The following is a 20,049-nucleotide window of genomic DNA, read 5'->3' on the forward strand; positions in this document are numbered from 1 at the left end:
GGGTGTCTGGTGTTGTGAGGCAGCAGTGCTAACCACTGTGCCACCGTGCCGCCCATCAGTTCTACTACTTCAACATTTTGCTCAACAAAATGTGCCAGAGTTTTAACATAGTTGAATGTATTACTATCTTACCTTTTAATCTCCATCCTGTTTACTTGACTTTGCTCACTAAATCGCAACATCTCAAGTTCAAATTCTCTCTCTTTTTGCTCAGCTGCAAACCTTCTCTTTCCCTTTTCTCTTTCTCTCCCTTCTGTCTTGCTTTCTGTTTTTTTCTCTCTCTCTCTTTCTATCTCCCTTTGTTTACCTTTAAACTCAATTTTCCTCAATTGCAATGTATTTTTTTCACTGTATTGTACTTGTCGGTTTCTCTGACACACCTTCGTGATTGAGTAATTCCCTGACAATTTCAGCTTTACATTTGTCCTTCGTTAAACACAAAACAATGCTTTTCGCTAATTCTAAAGGTTTGGCCTTTATCTTTCTTTCTAAACTTTCTTGGCAAATTTGAGGATCATCCACAAACCTCTCTGAAACTTTTAAGCGCCATTTCTCTCACTTTTAATTTAACCAACCACAAGTTATCGAAATTAAACAATTTTTCTCCATGAAATTTTATTTAAAGATCTCAGACACTAACATGCAAATATTTAAATATGCTGTGCTTTTTTCGTACCTCAAATCTATTCAAATCTAACCAGATCTCAGTTTGGATTTGTCTAAACCTGTTCAAATCGCGGACGAAAGCCCCCAAACTGTTACAACACAGGGTTAACACCTCTCCTAATTTAAACCAGCCACACAGAATAAGTTCACCTCATGCCGTAATCTCATAAATTTCGAGAGGCAAAGATTCATTTACAGACTCATTATTTAAAGTAAAATTAACAACTTTGTTATTTAAGTACGACAGAGAATAATAAAACAAGCAACTAATTAGAAATCCCTTCGATTAAACGTATCTTTTACCTCCCACTCTACAAAACTGGTCTGATGAAACAAAAAAAAAAACGACTAAGGTTTACAAAAAGTATAATCGTGTTTCAAAACCAGTCAGCTTTGTCGATTCTCCTTTATAGATTTTGCTTCGTAGATGATACTCTCGGTCAGCTTCGATGTTCTGCTGTGTAAACTTCTTATACACAGGCACCTTCAGGAAGCTCTTCAGTTCGCAGTCTATTTTTGTGGATGTACTTGGCAGTTGACCCCCTAAGTATTCAAATGTCCGGTTTTACACCTCAAAACATCGGATCATTTAATTGATTTTTAAGTCATCAAATACATTATATTTCAAACTCAATTTGATTTCAGTGTGTTGGGGCATAAGTGAAACGGACTGGTCGAATTTCAATTGGTTTTTGTTCCGTGGCAACTCAGCCTCGCTATTGATTTCACGATCAAATATTACATTTTAACTTCTTTCAGAATACTTTGTGCCAGCTTCCAGTCTCTCTTAAAGGTAACATATACCTCTACACGTTCATAACAATATCATTTATCTTCGATGAATTTGATCACCTTAGAAAGTTCATATATTAGCCTTTTCTGTTACAAAAAAAGACCCATTTTCTCTCACTCTTCCTTTATATAAATATATCTTTTCAGTTATCATTCCAATTACTTACAATGTTACTGGTATTCTTCGACAAAGTAATGCATTGTGTTGAGATGAAAGAATGTGAGGTAATCTCTGATGGATGGTGACACAATCTGACTCTCGGTGACATTTTCTGAGACACTGTGACACTCTCTGAGACACACTGTGATACTCTCTGACTCTCTCTGATACTATCTTTGTCACACGGTGACACTCTCTGAGGCACAATATGACACTCTCTGACACGCTGTGACACACTGTGACACTCTCTGAGACAGACTGTGACACTTTCTGACTCTCTCTGAATCTCTGAGACACACTGTGACACTGCCTGACAATCTCTGAGACACACTGTGACATTTTCTGACAGACTGTGACACGCTGTGACACTCTCTGACTCTCTCTAAAACACACTGTTAAACACTCTGACAGACTGTGACACTCTCAGAAACAGACTGTGACATTTTCTGACTCTCCCTGTGTCTCTGACACACACACACTGTGAAAATCTCTGATCGTATCGGACACTCTCTGAGGCACTCTGTGACTAAGTCTGACAGACTGTGACACACTGTGACACTCTCTGACACTCCCTTAGACACACTGTGACACGCACTGTACCTATCTAACACTCTCTGAGACGCACTGCGACACTCTCCGATCCTACCTGACACTCTCTGAGACACACTGTGACACTCTCAGAAACAGACTGTGACATTTTCTGACTCTCCCTGTGTCTCTGACACACACACTGTGAAAATCTCTGATCCTATCGGACACTCTCTGAGGCACTCTGTGACAAGGTCTGACAGACTGTGACACACTGTGACACTCTCTGACATTCCCTTAGACACACTGTGACACGCACTGTACCTATATAACACTCTCTGAGACGCACTGCGACACTCTCTGATCCTACCTGACACTCTCTGAGACACACTGTGACACTCTGACAGACTGTGACCCTCACTGAGTCAAATGTGACACTCTCTGGCACTCTCTGAGACACAGTATGACACACTGTGACACTTTCTGACTCTCTCTGAGACACACTGTGACACTTTATAACTCGTTCTGACTCTCTGAGACACACTGTTACACTCTCTGAGACACCCTGTGACACTCTCTGAGACACACTGTGACACTTTCTGACTCTCTCTGATTCTCTGAGACTCACTGTGACACTCACTGAGACACATTGTGACACTCCCTGACAGACGGTGACACTCTCTGACACCCTCATAAACGCAATGTGACACTCTCTGATTCTATCTAACACTCTCTAAGACACACTGTGACACTCTCTGACAGACTGTGACACACTGTGACACTCTCCGACTCTCACTGACACTCTCTTAGACACACTGTGACACTCTCTGATCCTATCTGACACTCTCTGAGACGCATTGTGACATTCTTTGATCCTACCTGACACTCTCTGAGACACTCTGCGACACTCTGTGCCAGACTATGACACACTGTGACACTCTCTGACTCTCTGAGACACATGCTGATTCTCTGTGACAGTCTCTGAGTTAGAATGTGCCATTCTCTGATACTCTCTGATGCACAGCCCGACACACTGTGACACTCTCTGACAGACTGTGACAAACTGTGACATTCTCTGACTTTCTCTGACACTATCTTAGACACATTGTGACACACTCTGACTCTCTCTGTCACTCTCTGAGACACACTGTGGCACGCTCTGACAGACTGTGACTATTTCGGTGACACACTATGACACTCTCTGAGCGGCTGTGACACACTAAGACACTCTCAAAGACAGACTCTGGCACTTTCTGACTCTCTCTGACACTCTCTGAGGCACACTGTGACACTTTCTGACTCTCTCTGACTCTCTGAGACACACTGTGACACTCTCTGAGACACAGAGTTGCACTCTCTGACACACTGCGACACTCTCTGGGACAGACTGTGACACTTTCTGACTCTCTGAGACACACTATGACACTCTCTGAGACACACTGTGACAGTCACTGAGACACACTGTGACACTCTCTGACACCCTTATAGGCACACTGGGACACTCTCTGATTCTATCTGACACTCTCTCAGACACACTGTGACACTCTCTGACAGACTTAGACAGACTGTGACACTCTCTGACTCTCTCCGAAACACACTGTGACACTCTCTGACAGACTGTGACTCTCTGTGACACGCTCTGACACTTTCTGAAATACACTGTGACACTTTCTGTCTCCCTCTGACTCTCTGAAACACACTACGACACTCTGTGACTCTCTCTGACACTCTGGAAAACACTGTGACACTCTCTGTCCCTCTTTGACACTCTCTGAGACACACTGTGATATTTTATAACTCTCTCACACACTCTCTGAGACACACTGTGACACTCTCTGACTCTCTCTGAGACAAACTGTGACTCTCTCTGACACTCTGAGATACAATGTGATGCTCTCTTACACTTTCTGAGAAACACTGTAACACTCTCTGACAGACTGTGACTGACTGTGACACTTTCTGTGACACACGATGACACTCTCTGATGGATGGTGACACAATCTGACTCGAGGTGACATTTTCTGAGACACTGTGGCACTCTCTGAGACACACTGTGACACTCCCTGACAGACTGCGATACTCTCTGACTCTCTCTTATACTATCTTAGACACACTGTGACACTCTCTGACTCTCTCTGAGGCACGATATGACACTCTCTGACACGCTGTGACACACTGTGACACTCTCTGAGACAGACTGTGACACTTTCTGACTCTCACTGCCAATCACTGAGAAACACTGTGTCACGCTCTGACAGACTGTGACTATTTCGGTGACACATTATGACACTCTCTGAGCGACTGTGACACACTGTGACACTCACTGAGACACACCGTGACACTCTCTGACACCTTATAGACACACTGTGACACTCTCTGATTCTATCTGACACTCTCTAAGACACACTGTGACACTCTCTGACAGAATTAGACAAACTGTGACACTCTCTGACTCTCTCTGAAACACACTGTGACACTCTCAGAGAGACTGTGACAAACTGTGACACGCTCTGACACACTCTGAGACATACTGTGACACTTTCTGACCCTCTCTGACTCTCTGAGACACACTGTGACACTCTCTGAGTCACACTGTTGCACTTTCTGACTCTCTCTGACACTCTCCGAGGCACACTGTGACACTTTCTGACTCCCTCTGACTCTCTGAGACACACTGTGACACTCTCTGAGACACACTGTTGCACTCTCTGACACACTGTGACACTCTCTGAGACGGACTGTGACACTTTTTGACTCTCTCTGACTCTCTGAGACACACTGTGACACTCACTGAGACACACTGTGACACTCTCTGACACCCTTATAGACACACTGTGACACTCTCTGATTCTATCTGACACTCTCTAAGACACACTGTGACACTCTCTGACAGAATTACACAAACTGTGACACTCTCTGACTCTCTCTGAAACACACTGTGACACTCTCAGACAGACTGAGACTCTCTGTGACACGCTCTGACACTCTCTGAGACACACTGTGACACTATCTGAGGCAGACTGTGACACTTTCTGACTTCTTCTGACTCTCTGAGACACACTGTGGCACTCTCTGAGACACACTGTGACACTCTCTGACAGACGGTGATACTCTCTGACTCTCGCTGATACTATGTTAGATACACTGTGACACTCTCTGAGGCACAATATGACACTCTCTGACACGCTGTGACACACTGTGACACTCTCTGAGACAGACTGTGACACTTTCTGACAGACTGTGACAAACTGTGACATTCTCTGACTTTCTCTGACACTCTCTTAGACACACTGTGACACTCTCTGACTCTCTCTGTCACTCTGTAAGACACACTGTGTCACGCTCTGACAGACTGTGACTATTTCGGTGACTCACTATGACACTCTCTGAGCGACTGTGACACACTGAGACACTCCAAAGACAGACTGTGGCACTTTCTGACTCCCTCTGACTCTCTGAGACACACTGTGACACTCACTGAGACACACTGTGACACTCTCTGACACCCTTATAGACACACTGTGACACTCTCTGATTCTATCTGACACTCTCTAAGACACACTGTGACACTCTCTGACAGAATTAGACAAACTGTGACACTCTCTGACTCTCTCTGAAACACACTGTGACACTCTCAGACAGACTGTGACAAACTGTGACACGCTCTGACACTCTCTGAGACACACTGTGACACTTTCTGACCCTCTCTGACTCTCTGAGACACACTGTGGCACTCTCTGAGACGCACTGTGACACTTTCTGACTTCTTCTGACTCTCTGAGACACACTCTGGCACTCTCTGAGACACACTGTGACACTCGCTAACAGACTGTGATACTCTCGGACTCTCGCTGATACTATCTTAGACACAATGTGACACTATCTGAGGCCCAATATGACACTCTCTGACACGCTGTGACACACTGTGACACTCTCTGAGACAGACTGTGATACTTTCTGACAGACTGTGACAATCTGTGACATTCTCTGACTTTCTCTGATACTCTCTTAGAGACACTGTGACACTCTCTGACTCTCTCTTTCACTCTCTGAGACACACTGTGTCACGCTCTGACAGACTGTGACTATTTCGGTGACACACTATGACACTCTCTGAGCGACTGTGACACACTGAGACACTCCAAAGACAGACTGTGGCACTTTCTGACTCCCTCTGACTCTCTGAGACACACTGTGACACTCACTGAGACACACTGTGACACTCTCTGACACCCTTATAGACACACTGTGACACTCTCTGATTCTATCTGACACTCTCTAAGACACACTGTGACACTCTCTGACAGAATTAGACAAACTGTGACACTCTCTGACTCTCTCTGAAACACACTGTGACACTCTCAGACAGACTGTGACTCTCTGTGACACGCTCTGACACTCTCTGAGACACACTGTGACACTTTCTGACCCTCTCTGACTCTCTGAGACACACTGTGGCACTCTCTGAGACACAATGTGACACTTTCTGACTTCTTCTGACTCTCTGAGACACACTGTGGCACTCTCTGAGACACACTGTGACACTCTCTGACAGACTGTGATACTCTCGAACTCTCGCTGATACTATCTCAGACACACTGTGACACTCTCTGAGGCACAATATGACACTCTCTGACACGCTGTGACACACTGTGACACTCTCTGAGACAGGCTGTGACACTTTCTGACTCCTTCTGAATCTCTGGGACACACTTTGACACTCTCTGAGACCGACTGTGACACTATCTGACTCCCACTGACTCTCTGAGACATACTATGACACTCTCTGACTCTCTGACACACACTACGACACTCTGTGACTCTCTCTGACACTCTGGAAAGCACTGTGACACTCTCTGTCCATCTCTGACACTCTCTGAGACGCACTGTTATATTTTATAACTCTCTCACACACTCTGTGAGACACACTGAGACACTCTCTGACTCTCTCTGAGACAAAATGTGACTATCTCTGACACTCTGAGATACACTGTGATGCTCTCTCACACATTCTGAAAAACACTGTAACACTCTCTGACAGACTGTGACTGACTGTGACACTTTCTGAGACACACGATGACACTCTCTGATGGATGGTGACACAATCTGACTCTAGGTGACATTTTCTGAGACACTGTTACATTCTCTGAGATACACTGTGACACTCTCTGAGACAGACTGTGAAACGTTCTGACTCTCTCTGAATCTCTGAGACACACTGTGACACTGCCTGACACTCTCCGAGACACACTGTGACACTTTCTGACTCTCTCTGAAACACACTGTTAAATACTCTGACAGACTGTGACACACTGTGACACTCTCAGAAACAGACTGTGACTTTTTCTGACTCTCCCTGTGTCTCTGACACACACACTGTGAAAATCTCTGATCCTATCGGACACTCTCTGAGGCACTCTGTGACTAAGTCTGACAGACTGTGACACACTGTGACACTCTCTGACACTCCCTTAGACACACTGTGACACGCACTGTACCTATCTAACACTCTCTGAGACGCACTGCGACACTCTCTGATCCTACCTGACACTCTCTGAGACACATTGTGACACTCTCTAACAGACTGTGACACACTGTGACACTCTCTGAGACAGACTGTGACACTTTCTGACAGACTGTGACAAACTGTGACATTCTCTGACTTTCTCTGACACTCTCTTAGACACACTGTGACACTCTCTGACTCTCTCTGTCACTCTGTAAGACACACTGTGTCACGCTCTGACAGACTGTGACTATTTCGGTGACTCACTATGACACTCTCTGAGCGACTGTGACACACTGAGACACTCCAAAGACAGACTGTGGCACTTTCTGACTCCCTCTGACTCTCTGAGACACACTGTGACACTCACTGAGACACACTGTGACATTCTCTGACACCCTTATAGACACACTGTGACACTCTCTGATTCTATCTGACACTCTCTAAGACACACTGTGACACTCTCTGACAGAATTAGACAAACTGTGACACTCTCTGACTCTCTCTGAAACACACTGTGACACTCTCAGACAGACTGTGACAAACTGTGACACGCTCTGACACTCTCTGAGACACACTGTGACACTTTCTGACCCTCTCTGACTCTCTGAGACACACTGTGGCACTCTCTGAGACACACTGTGACACTTTCTGACTTCTTCTGACTCTCTGAGACACACTCTGGCACTCTCTGAGACACACTGTGACACTCGCTAACAGACTGTGATACTCTCGGACTCTCGCTGATACTATCTTAGACACAATGTGACACTCTCTGAGGCCCAATATGACACTCTCTGACACGCTGTGACACACTGTGACACTCTCTGAGACAGACTGTGATACTTTCTGACAGACTGTGACAATCTGTGACATTCTCTGACTTTCTCTGATACTCTCTTAGAGACACTGTGACACTCTCTGACTCTCTCTTTCACTCTCTGAGACACACTGTGTCACGCTCTGACAGACTGTGACTATTTCGGTGACACACTATGACACTCTCTGAGCGACTGTGACACACTGAGACACTCCAAAGACAGACTGTGGCACTTTCTGACTCCCTCTGACTCTCTGAGACACACTGTGACACTCACTGAGACACACTGTGACACTCTCTGACACCCTTATAGACACACTGTGACACTCTCTGATTCTATCTGACACTCTCTAAGACACACTGTGACACTCTCTGACAGAATTAGACAAACTGTGACACTCTCTGACTCTCTCTGAAACACACTGTGACACTCTCAGACAGACTGTGACTCTCTGTGACACGCTCTGACACTCTCTGAGACACACTGTGACACTTTCTGACCCTCTCTGACTCTCTGAGACACACTGTGGCACTCTCTGAGACACAATGTGACACTTTCTGACTTCTTCTGACTCTCTGAGACACACTGTGGCACTCTCTGAGACACACTGTGACACTTTCTGACTTCTTCTGACTCTCTGAGACACACTCTGGCACTCTCTGAGACACACTGTGACACTCGCTAACAGACTGTGATACTCTCGGACTCTCGCTGATACTATCTTAGACACAATGTGACACTCTCTGAGGCCCAATATGACACTCTCTGACACGCTGTGACACACTGTGACACTCTCTGAGACAGACTGTGATACTTTCTGACAGACTGTGACAATCTGTGACATTCTCTGACTTTCTCTGATACTCTCTTAGAGACACTGTGACACTCTCTGACTCTCTCTTTCACTCTCTGAGACACACTGTGTCACGCTCTGACAGACTGTGACTATTTCGGTGACACACTATGACACTCTCTGAGCGACTGTGACACACTGAGACACTCCAAAGACAGACTGTGGCACTTTCTGACTCCCTCTGACTCTCTGAGACACACTGTGACACTCGCTAACAGACTGTGATACTCTCGGACTCTCGCTGATACTATCTTAGACACAATGTGACACTCTCTGAGGCCCAATATGACACTCTCTGACACGCTGTGACACACTGTGACACTCTCTGAGACAGACTGTGATACTTTCTGACAGACTGTGACAATCTGTGACATTCTCTGACTTTCTCTGATACTCTCTTAGAGACACTGTGACACTCTCTGACTCTCTCTTTCACTCTCTGAGACACACTGTGTCACGCTCTGACAGACTGTGACTATTTCGGTGACACACTATGACACTCTCTGAGCGACTGTGACACACTGAGACACTCCAAAGACAGACTGTGGCACTTTCTGACTCCCTCTGACTCTCTGAGACACACTGTGACACTCACTGAGACACACTGTGACACTCTCTGACACCCTTATAGACACACTGTGACACTCTCTGATTCTATCTGACACTCTCTAAGACACACTGTGACACTCTCTGACACACACACTGTGAAAATCTCTGATCCTATCGGACACTCTCTGAGGCACTCTGTGACTAAGTCTGACAGACTGTGACACACTGTGACACTCTCTGACACTCCCTTAGACACACTGTGACACGCACTGTACCTATCTAACACTCTCTGAGACGCACTGCGACACTCTCTGATCCTACCTGACACTCTCTGAGACACATTGTGACACTCTCTGACAGACTGTGACCCGATCTGAGAAAAATGCTCACACTCTGACACTCTCTGAGACACAGTATGACACACTGTGACACTTTCTGACTCTCTCTGAGACACTCTGCAATACACTGTAAGATTATCTGACAGATTGTGTCTCACAGTGACACTCTCTGAGAAATACTGTGACACTTTCTGACTCTCTGAGACACACTGTGACCCTCTCTGACACTCTCTTAAACACACTGTAAAACTCTCTGACTCTCTCTGACACTTTCTAAGGCACATTTTGATACTCTCTGACGGACTGTGACACACTGAGACACTCTAAAAGACAGACTGTGACACTTTTTGACGTTCTGACTCTCTCTGAAATTTACTGTAAGCTTCTCTGACAGAATGTGACACTCTCTGAGACAGACTGTGACATAATCTAACTCTCTCTGACTCTCTGAGACACACTGTGACACTCTCCGACTCTCACTGAGGCACACTTTGACACTTTCTGACTCGCTCTGACTCTCTCAGACGCACTGTGACACTCTCTGAGACACACTGTGACACTCACTGACACATTGTGACACTCTCTCAGACAGACTGTGACACTCTCAGACTCTCTCTGTCAGTCTCTGAGATACACTGTGTCACGCTCTGACAAACTAACAATTTCTGTGACACTCTCTGAACGGATGTGACACTCTCTGACATGCAGTGACATTTTCTGATACACTGTGACTTTCTGACTCTCTGAGAAACACTGTGACACTCTCTGACTCACTGTGACACTCTCTGAGACAGGCTGTGACACTTTCTGACTCTCTCTGTATCTCTGAGACACACAGTGTCACTCACTAAGACACATTGTGACACTCCCTGACAGACTGTGACACTCTCTGACACCCTCATAGACGCACTGTGACACCTTCTGATTCTATCTGACACTCTCTATGACACTCTGTGACACTCTCTGACAGACTGTGACACACTGTGACACTCTCTGACTCTCTCTGACACTCTCTTAGACACACTGTGACACTCTCTGGTCCTATCTAACACTCTCTGAGATGCATTGTGATACTTTTTGATCCAACCTGACACTCCCTGAGACACACTGTGACACTCTGTGACAGACTGTGACATCTGAGACACTACATGACTCTCTGAGGCACATGCTGATTCTCTCAGACATTCTCTGAGTTAGAATGTGACATTCTCTGACACCCTCTGAGGCACAGCCCGACACACTGTGACACTCTCTCACAGACTGTGACAAACTGTGACATTCTCTGACTTTCTCTGACACTCTCTGAGACACACTGTGACACTCTTTGACACTCTCTGAGACACACTGTGACACTCTGTGACAGACTGTGACACACTGTGACACTCTCTGACTCTCTGAGACTCATGTTGATTCTCTCTGACACTCTCTGAGGCACAGTCCTACACACTGTGACACTCTCTGACTCTCTCTGTCAATCTCTGAGACACACTGCGTCACGCTCTGGCAGACTGTGACAATTTCTGTGACACACTAGGACACTCTCTGAACGACTGTGACACACAGAGACACTCTCAAAGACAGACAGTGACACTTTCTGACTCTCTCTGGCAATCTCTGAGGCACACTGTGACACTCTCTGACAGACTGTGACACACTGAGACATTCTCAAAGACAGACTGTGACACTTTCTGACTCTCTCTGACTCACTCTGAAATATACTGTAGCCTTCTCTGACAGACTGTGACACACTGTGACACTCTCAAAGACAGACTGTGACACTTTCTGACTCTCTCTGAAACACACTGTGACACTCTCTGGGACTCTCTGAGTCACATTGGGACCCTCTCTGACAATTTGCGACGCACTGTGACACTCTCTGAGAGACTGTGACACACTATGACACTCTCTAACTCTCTCTGAAACACACTGTGACACTCTCTCACAGACTGTGACAGACTGTGACACTCTCTGAGGCACAATGTGACACTCTCTGACAGACTGTGACACACTGAGACACTCTCTGAGACACACTGTGACACTCTCTGACTCTCACTGAAAGGCACTGTGACACCCTCTGAGACACGCTGTGACACTGTCTGAATCTCTCTGAAACACACTGTGACACTCTCTGACAGACTGTGACACACTCTGACACTCTCTGAGGCACAATGGGACACTCTCTGACAGACTGTGACACACTGAGACACTCTCTGAGACGCACTCTGACCCTCTCTGATCTTATCTGACATTCTCAGAGACACACTGTGACACTCTTTGACTCACTCTGACACTTTGAGACACACTGTGACACTCTCTGACTCTCACTGAAAGGCACTGTGACACACTCTGAGACACACTGTGACACTCTCTAACCCTCTCCGAAAGGCACTGTGACACTCTCTGAAACACACTGTGACACTCTCTGAGACACACTGTGACACTGTCTGACTCTCTCTGAAACACATTGTGACACTATCTGACACATGCTGAGACACACTGTGACACTCTCTAACACTCTCTCTAACGCACACTGTGACACTCTCTGACGGACTGGGACACACTGAGACACTCTCAAAGACAGATTGTGACATTTTCTGACTCTCTCTGACTCTCTCTGAAATATACTGTAACATTCTCTGACTGACTGTGACACACTGTGGCACTTTATGAGACAGACTGTGTCACGTTCTAACTCTCTCTGACTCTCTGAGACACACTGTGACACTCTCTGAGACACACTGTGACAATCTCTGAGACAGACTGTGACACGTTCTGACTCTATCTCACTCTTTGAGTCACACTGTGACACTAACTGAGACACACTGTGACACTCTCTGACAGAGTGTGACACTCTCTGACACCCTCGTAGACGCACTGTGACACTCTCTGATTCTATCTGACACTCTCTAAGACACATTGTGACACTCTCTGACAGACTGTGACACACTGTGACACTCTCTGACTCTCACTGACACTCTCTTAGATACACTGTGACACTCTCTGATCCTATCTGACACTATCTGAGATGCATTGTGATACTCTTTGATCCTACCTGACACTCTCTAAGACTCACTGTGACACTCTCTGATCCTATCTGACATTCTCTGAGATGCTTTGTGACACTCTTTGATCCAACCTGACACTCTCTGAGACACACTGTGATACTCTGTGATAGACTGTGACACACCGACACTTTCTGACTCTCTGAGACACATGCTGATTCTCTCTGACACTCTCTAAGAAAGAATGTGACACTCTTTGACACTCTCTGAGGCACAGCCCGACACACTGTGACACTCTCTGACTCTCACTGAAAGGCACTGTGACACTCTCTGAGACACACTGTGACACTCTCTAACTCTCTCCGAAAGACACCGTGACACTCTCTGAAACACACTGTGACACTCTCTGAGACACACTGTGATACTGTCTGACTCTCTCTGAAACACATTGTGACACTCTCTGACTCTCTCTAACGCGCACTGTGCTACTCTCTGACAGACTGTGACACACTGAGACACTCTCAAAGACAGACTGTGACATTTTCTGACTCTCTCTGACACTCTTTGAGGCACACTGTGACACTCTCTGACAGACTGTGATAAAACCGAGGCACTCCCAAACACAGACTGTGCCACCTTCTGACTCTCTCTCTGACTCTCTCTGAAATATACTGTAACCTTCTCTGACAGACAGTGACTCACTGTGACACTTTCTGAGACAGACTGTGATACGTTCTAACTCTCTCTGACATTCTCTGAGGCTCACTGTGACACTTTCTGACTCCCTCTGACTCTCTGAGACACACTGTGACACTCTCTGAGACACACCGTGACACTCTCTGACACACTGTGACAATCTCTGAGACAGACTGTGACACTTTCTGACTACCTCTAACTCTCTGAGACACACTGTGACACTCTCTGAGACACACTGTTGCACTCTCTGACACACTGTGACACTCTCTGAGACAGACTGTGACACTTTCTGACTCTCTCTGACTCTCTGAGACACACTGTGACACTCACTGAGACACACTGTGACACTCTCTGACAGACTGTGACACTCTCTGACATCCTTATAGACACACTGTGACACTCTCTGATTTTATCTGACACTCTCTAAGACACACTGTGTCACTCTCTGACAGACTATGACACACTGTGTCACTCTCTGACTCTCTCTGACACTCACTTAGACGCACTGTGACACTCCCTGATCCTATCTGACACTCTCTAAGACGCATTGTTACACTCTCTGATCCTAACTGACAATCTCTGAGACACGCAGTGACGCTCTCTGACACTCTGTGACAGACTGCGACACATTGTGACACTTTCTGACTCTCTGAGACACATGCTGACTCTCTCTGACACTATCTGAGACAGACTATGACACTATCTGACTCTCTCTGATACCATCTGAGGCACAGCACGACACACTGTGACACAGTCTGACAAGTTGTGACAAACTGTGACATTCTCTGACACTCTCTGAGACACACTGTGATACTCTCTGACTCTCGCTGTCACTCTCTTAGACACACTGTGACACTCTCTGATCCTATCTGACACTCTCTGAGACGCATTGTGACACTCTTTGATCCTACCTGACACTCTCTGAGACACACAGTGACACTCTTTGACACTCTCTGAGACACACTGTGACACTCTGTGACAGACTGTGACACACTGTGACACTCTCTGACTCTCTGAGACTCATGTTGATTCTCTCTGACACTCTCTAAGACAGAATGTGACACTCTCTGACACTCTCTGAGGCACAGCCCGACACACTGTGACACTCTCTGACAGGTTGTGATAAACTGTGACATTCTCTGACTTTCTCTGACACTCTCTTAGACACACTGTATCACGCTCTGGCAGACTGTGACAATTTCTGTGACACACTATGACACTCTCTGAACGACTGTGACACACTGAGACACTCTCAAAGACAGACTGCGACAATTTCTGACTCTCTCTGACACTCTCTGAGGGACACTGTGACACTCTCTGAGAGACTGTGACACACTCTGACCCACTCTGTCACTCTCTGAGACACATTGTGACACACTCTGACATTCTTCGAAACATACTGTGACACTCTCTGACAGACTGTGACACACTCTTACACTCTCTAAGACACACGGGGACCCTCTCTGACATTTTGAGACGCACTGTGACACTCTATGATCCGATCCGACACTCTCCGAGACACACTATGACACGCTCTGAGACACACTGTGACACTCTCTGACAGACTATGACGCACTGTGACACTCTCTAACTCTCTCTCAAACACACTGTGACACTCTCTGACAGACTGTGACACACTGTGACACTCTCTGAGGCACAATGTGACACTCTCTGACAGACTGTGACACACTGAGACACTCTCTGAGACCCACTGTGACACTCTCTGATCTTATCTGACACTCTCTGAGACACAATGTGACACTCTCTGACAGGCTGTGACTCCCTGTGACACTCTCTGACACTCTCTGCAAAGCACTGTGACACTCTCTGACAGACTGTGACACACTGTGACACTCTCTGAGGCACAATGTGACACTCTCTGACAGACTGTGACACACTGAGACACTCGCTGAGACCCACTGTGACACTCTCTGATCTTATCTGACACTCTGAGACACACTGTGACACTCTCTGACAGGCTGTGACACAATGTGACACTCTCTGACACTTTGGGACGCACTGTGATACTCTCTGATCCTATCTGACATTCTTAGAGACACACAGTGACACTCTCTGACACTCTCTGAGACACACTGTGACACTCTCTGACTCTCACTGAAAGCACTGTGACACTCTCTGAGACACACTGTGACACTGTCTGACTCTCTCTGAAACACACTGTGACACGCTCTGTCAGACTGTGACACACTGCGACACACTCTGACACTCGCTGAGTCACACTGGGACACTCTCTCACTCTCTCTGACAATTTGAGACGAACTGTGACACTCTCTTATCCTATCTGAGACACACTGTGACACTCTCTGATCCTATCTGACACTCTCTGAGATACACTGTGACACTCTCTGATAGACTGGGACACACTGTGTCACTCTCAAAGACAGACTGTGACACTGGCTGACTCCCTCTGACTCACTCTAAAATATACTGTAGCCTTCTCTGACATAGCGTGATCCACGGTGCCTCTCTCTGAGACAGACTGTGACACACTCTGACTCTCTGCGATACACTGTGATACAGTCTGACTCTCTGTGACACTCTCTGAGGCATAGTATGACACACTACATATACTCTGACTCACTCTGACACTCTCTGAGACAAACTGTGACACTCTCTCACAGACTGTGAACCTCTCTGAGACAAACTCTGACCATCTCTGACACACTCTGAGACACTCTGTGACACTCTCTGACAGACTGTGACACTTTCTGACACACTGTGACACTCTCTGAGACACACTGTGACACTTTCTGACTCTCTCTGACACTCTCTGATACAGACTGAGACACTCTCTGCCTCTTTCTGACACTCTCTGAGATATAGTATGACACACTGTGACACTCTCAGACTCTCTCTAACACACTCTGAAACACACTGTGACACACTACGACACTCTCTGACACACGATGACATTCTCAGAGACACTGTGTCACTCTCTGACCCTCTCTGACACTCTCTGAGTCACACTACGACACTCTCTGACCCTCTCTGACACTCCCTGAGACACACTGTAAGACTCTGTGACTGACTGTGACATTCTCTGAGACAAACACTGACACTCTCTGACACTCACTGAGAGACTCTGAAATACACTCTAACCTTCTCTGACAGACTGGGGCACACTGCGAAACTCTCTGAGACACACTGTGACACTGTCTGACTCTCTCTCATTCTCTGAAATACACTATGCCACTCTCTGAGACACACTGTAACACTCTTTGACTCTGTCTGAGACATACTGTGACACTTTCTGACACACTGTGACACTTTCTGACACATTGTGACACTCTCTGAGACATACTATGACACTCTTTGACAGGTTGTGACACACTGTGACACACTCTGACCCTCTTTGAGACAGGCTGTGACACTCTCTGACACTCTGACGCACTCTGTAACACACTGTGACACTCTCTGACAGACTGTGACAAACTGTGACACTCTCTGTCTTTCTCTGACACTCTCTGAGACCGACTGTGACACTCTCTGACATCTCTGAAACACACTGTGACACTCTCTGACAGGCTGTGACACACTGTGACACTCTCAGAGACACACGGTGACACTTTCTGACTCTATCTGATTCTCTGAGACACTCTGTGACTCTCTCTGAAACACATAGTGACACTCCCTGTCCCTCTCTGAGACAGACTATGACACTCTCTGACTCTCTCTGACCCTCTCTGAGGCACAGCACGATACACTGTGACACTCTCTGACAGATTGTGACACACTGTGACACTCTCTGACTCACTCTAGACACACTGTGACTTTCTCTGAGACACTGTGACACTCTCTGAGACACACTGTGACACTTCCTGACTCTCTCTGACACTCTCTGATACAGACTGAGCCACTCTCTGACTCTCTCTGACCCTTTATGAGGCACAGCACGATACACTGTGACACTCTCTGACAGATTGTGACAAACTGTGACACTTTCTGACACGCTCTGAGGCACGCTGCAAGACTCCCTGACAAACTGTTACACTCTATGACACTCTGACTCGCTCTGACACTCTCAGAGACTATTGTGCAACTCAGACTCTCTCTGACACTCTGAGACACAATGTGACTTTCTCTGACAGAATGAGACACACTGCGACGCTCTCTGACACTCTCTGATTAACACTGTGACACTCTCTGACTCTCTCTGACACTCTCTAAGACACACTGACTCTCTCTGACAGACTGTGACATATTGAGACACTCTCTGAAAATCCCAGAGACACACTGTGACACTATCTGGCAGACTGTGACACTATCTGACTCTCACTGACACTGTCTGAGACACACTGTGACACTCTCTGACTCTCTCTAACACTCTGAGAGACACACTGTGACACTCTTTGACTCGCTTCGTCACTCTCTGAGACACACTGTGACACATTCTGTCTCTCTCTCTCTCTCTGACCCTCAGAGACACACTGTGACACTCCCTGACTCTCTCTCTGAGACAATCGGTCACTCTCTGAGACAGAGTGTGACACACTGTGACATCTTCTGACTCTCTCTCACACTCTCTGAGACACACTGTGACTCTCTCTGACAGATTGTGACACACTGTGACACTCTCTGACTCACTCTGAGACACACTGTGACACTTTCTGACACACTGTGACATTCTCTGAGACACTGTGACACTCTCTGAGACACACTGTGACACTTTCTGACTCTCTCGCATTCTCTGAAATACACTATGACACTCTCTGAGACATACTGTAACACTCTCTGACTCTCTCCGACACACTCTGAGACATACTGTGACACTATTTGACAGGTTGTGACACACTGTGACACACTCTGACCCTCTTTGAGACAGGCTGAGACACTCTCTGACACTCCCTGACGCACTCTGTAACACACTGTGACACTCTCTGACAGACTGTGACAAACTGTGACACTCTCTGTCTTTCTCTGACACTCTCTGAGACCGACTGTGACACTCTCTGACATCTCTGAAACACACTGTGACACTCTCTGACAGGCTGTGACACTCTGTGACTCTCTCTGAGACAGAGTGTGACACACTGTGACATCTTCTGACTCTCTCTCACACTCTCTGAGACACACTGTGACTCTCTCTGACAGATTGTGACACACTGTGACACTCTCGGACTCACTCTGAGACACACTGTGACACTTTCTGAGACACACGGTGACACTTTCTGACTCTATCTGACTCTCTGAGACACTCTGTAACTCTCTTTGAGACACTTAGTGACACTCTCTAACCCTCTCTGATCCAGACTGTGACACTCTCTGACTCTGTCTGACCCCCTCTGAGGCACAGCATAACACTCTGTGATGCTCTCTGACAGATTGTGACAAACTGTGACACTTTCTGACACTCTCTGAGGGACGCTGTAACACTCCCTGACAGACTGTTACACACTGTGACACTCTCTGACTCGCTCTGACACTCTCAGAGACATACTGTGACACTCTCTGACTCTCTCTGACATTCTCTGAGATACACTGTGACACTCGCTGTCTCGTTCTGACACTTCTGAGACACACTGACTCTCTCTGACAGACTGTGACACACTGACACACTCACTGAAAATCTCCGAGACACACTGTGACACTCTCTGGTAGACTGTGACACTATCTGACTCTCACTGACACTATCTGAGACACACTGTGACACTCTCTGACTCTCTCTGACCGACTGTGAGACACTGTGACAATCTCTGATACACTGTGACACTCTCTGAGACACACTGTGAAACTCTCTGAAACGCACTGTGGCTCTCTCTGGCACTCTCTGAAACGTACTGTGACACTCTCTGACAGACTGTGACACACTGTGACACGTTTTGACTCTCTCTGACTCTCTCGGACACACTCTGAAACACACTGTGGCACTCTCTGACTCTCTCTGACACTCTCTAAAACGTATTGTGACACTCTCTGATGAACTGTGACACACTGTGACACGTTTTGACTCTCTCTGACACTCTCTGAAACACACTGTGCCACTCTCCGACTCTCTTTGTCACTCTCTGCGAAACACTGTAACATTCTCTGGCAGACGGTGACACACTGTGATACTGTTTGACTCTGCATGAAGCACTCTCTGACTCCCTCTGAGACACACTATGACCCTCTCTGACA

The sequence above is a fragment of the Chiloscyllium plagiosum genome, unplaced genomic scaffold, assembly GCF_037043375.1.
Source record: "Chiloscyllium plagiosum isolate Xiang-an unplaced genomic scaffold, Cpla_swu_hap1 HiC_scaffold_36, whole genome shotgun sequence".
Taxonomy (NCBI): Eukaryota; Metazoa; Chordata; class Chondrichthyes; order Orectolobiformes; family Hemiscylliidae; genus Chiloscyllium; species Chiloscyllium plagiosum.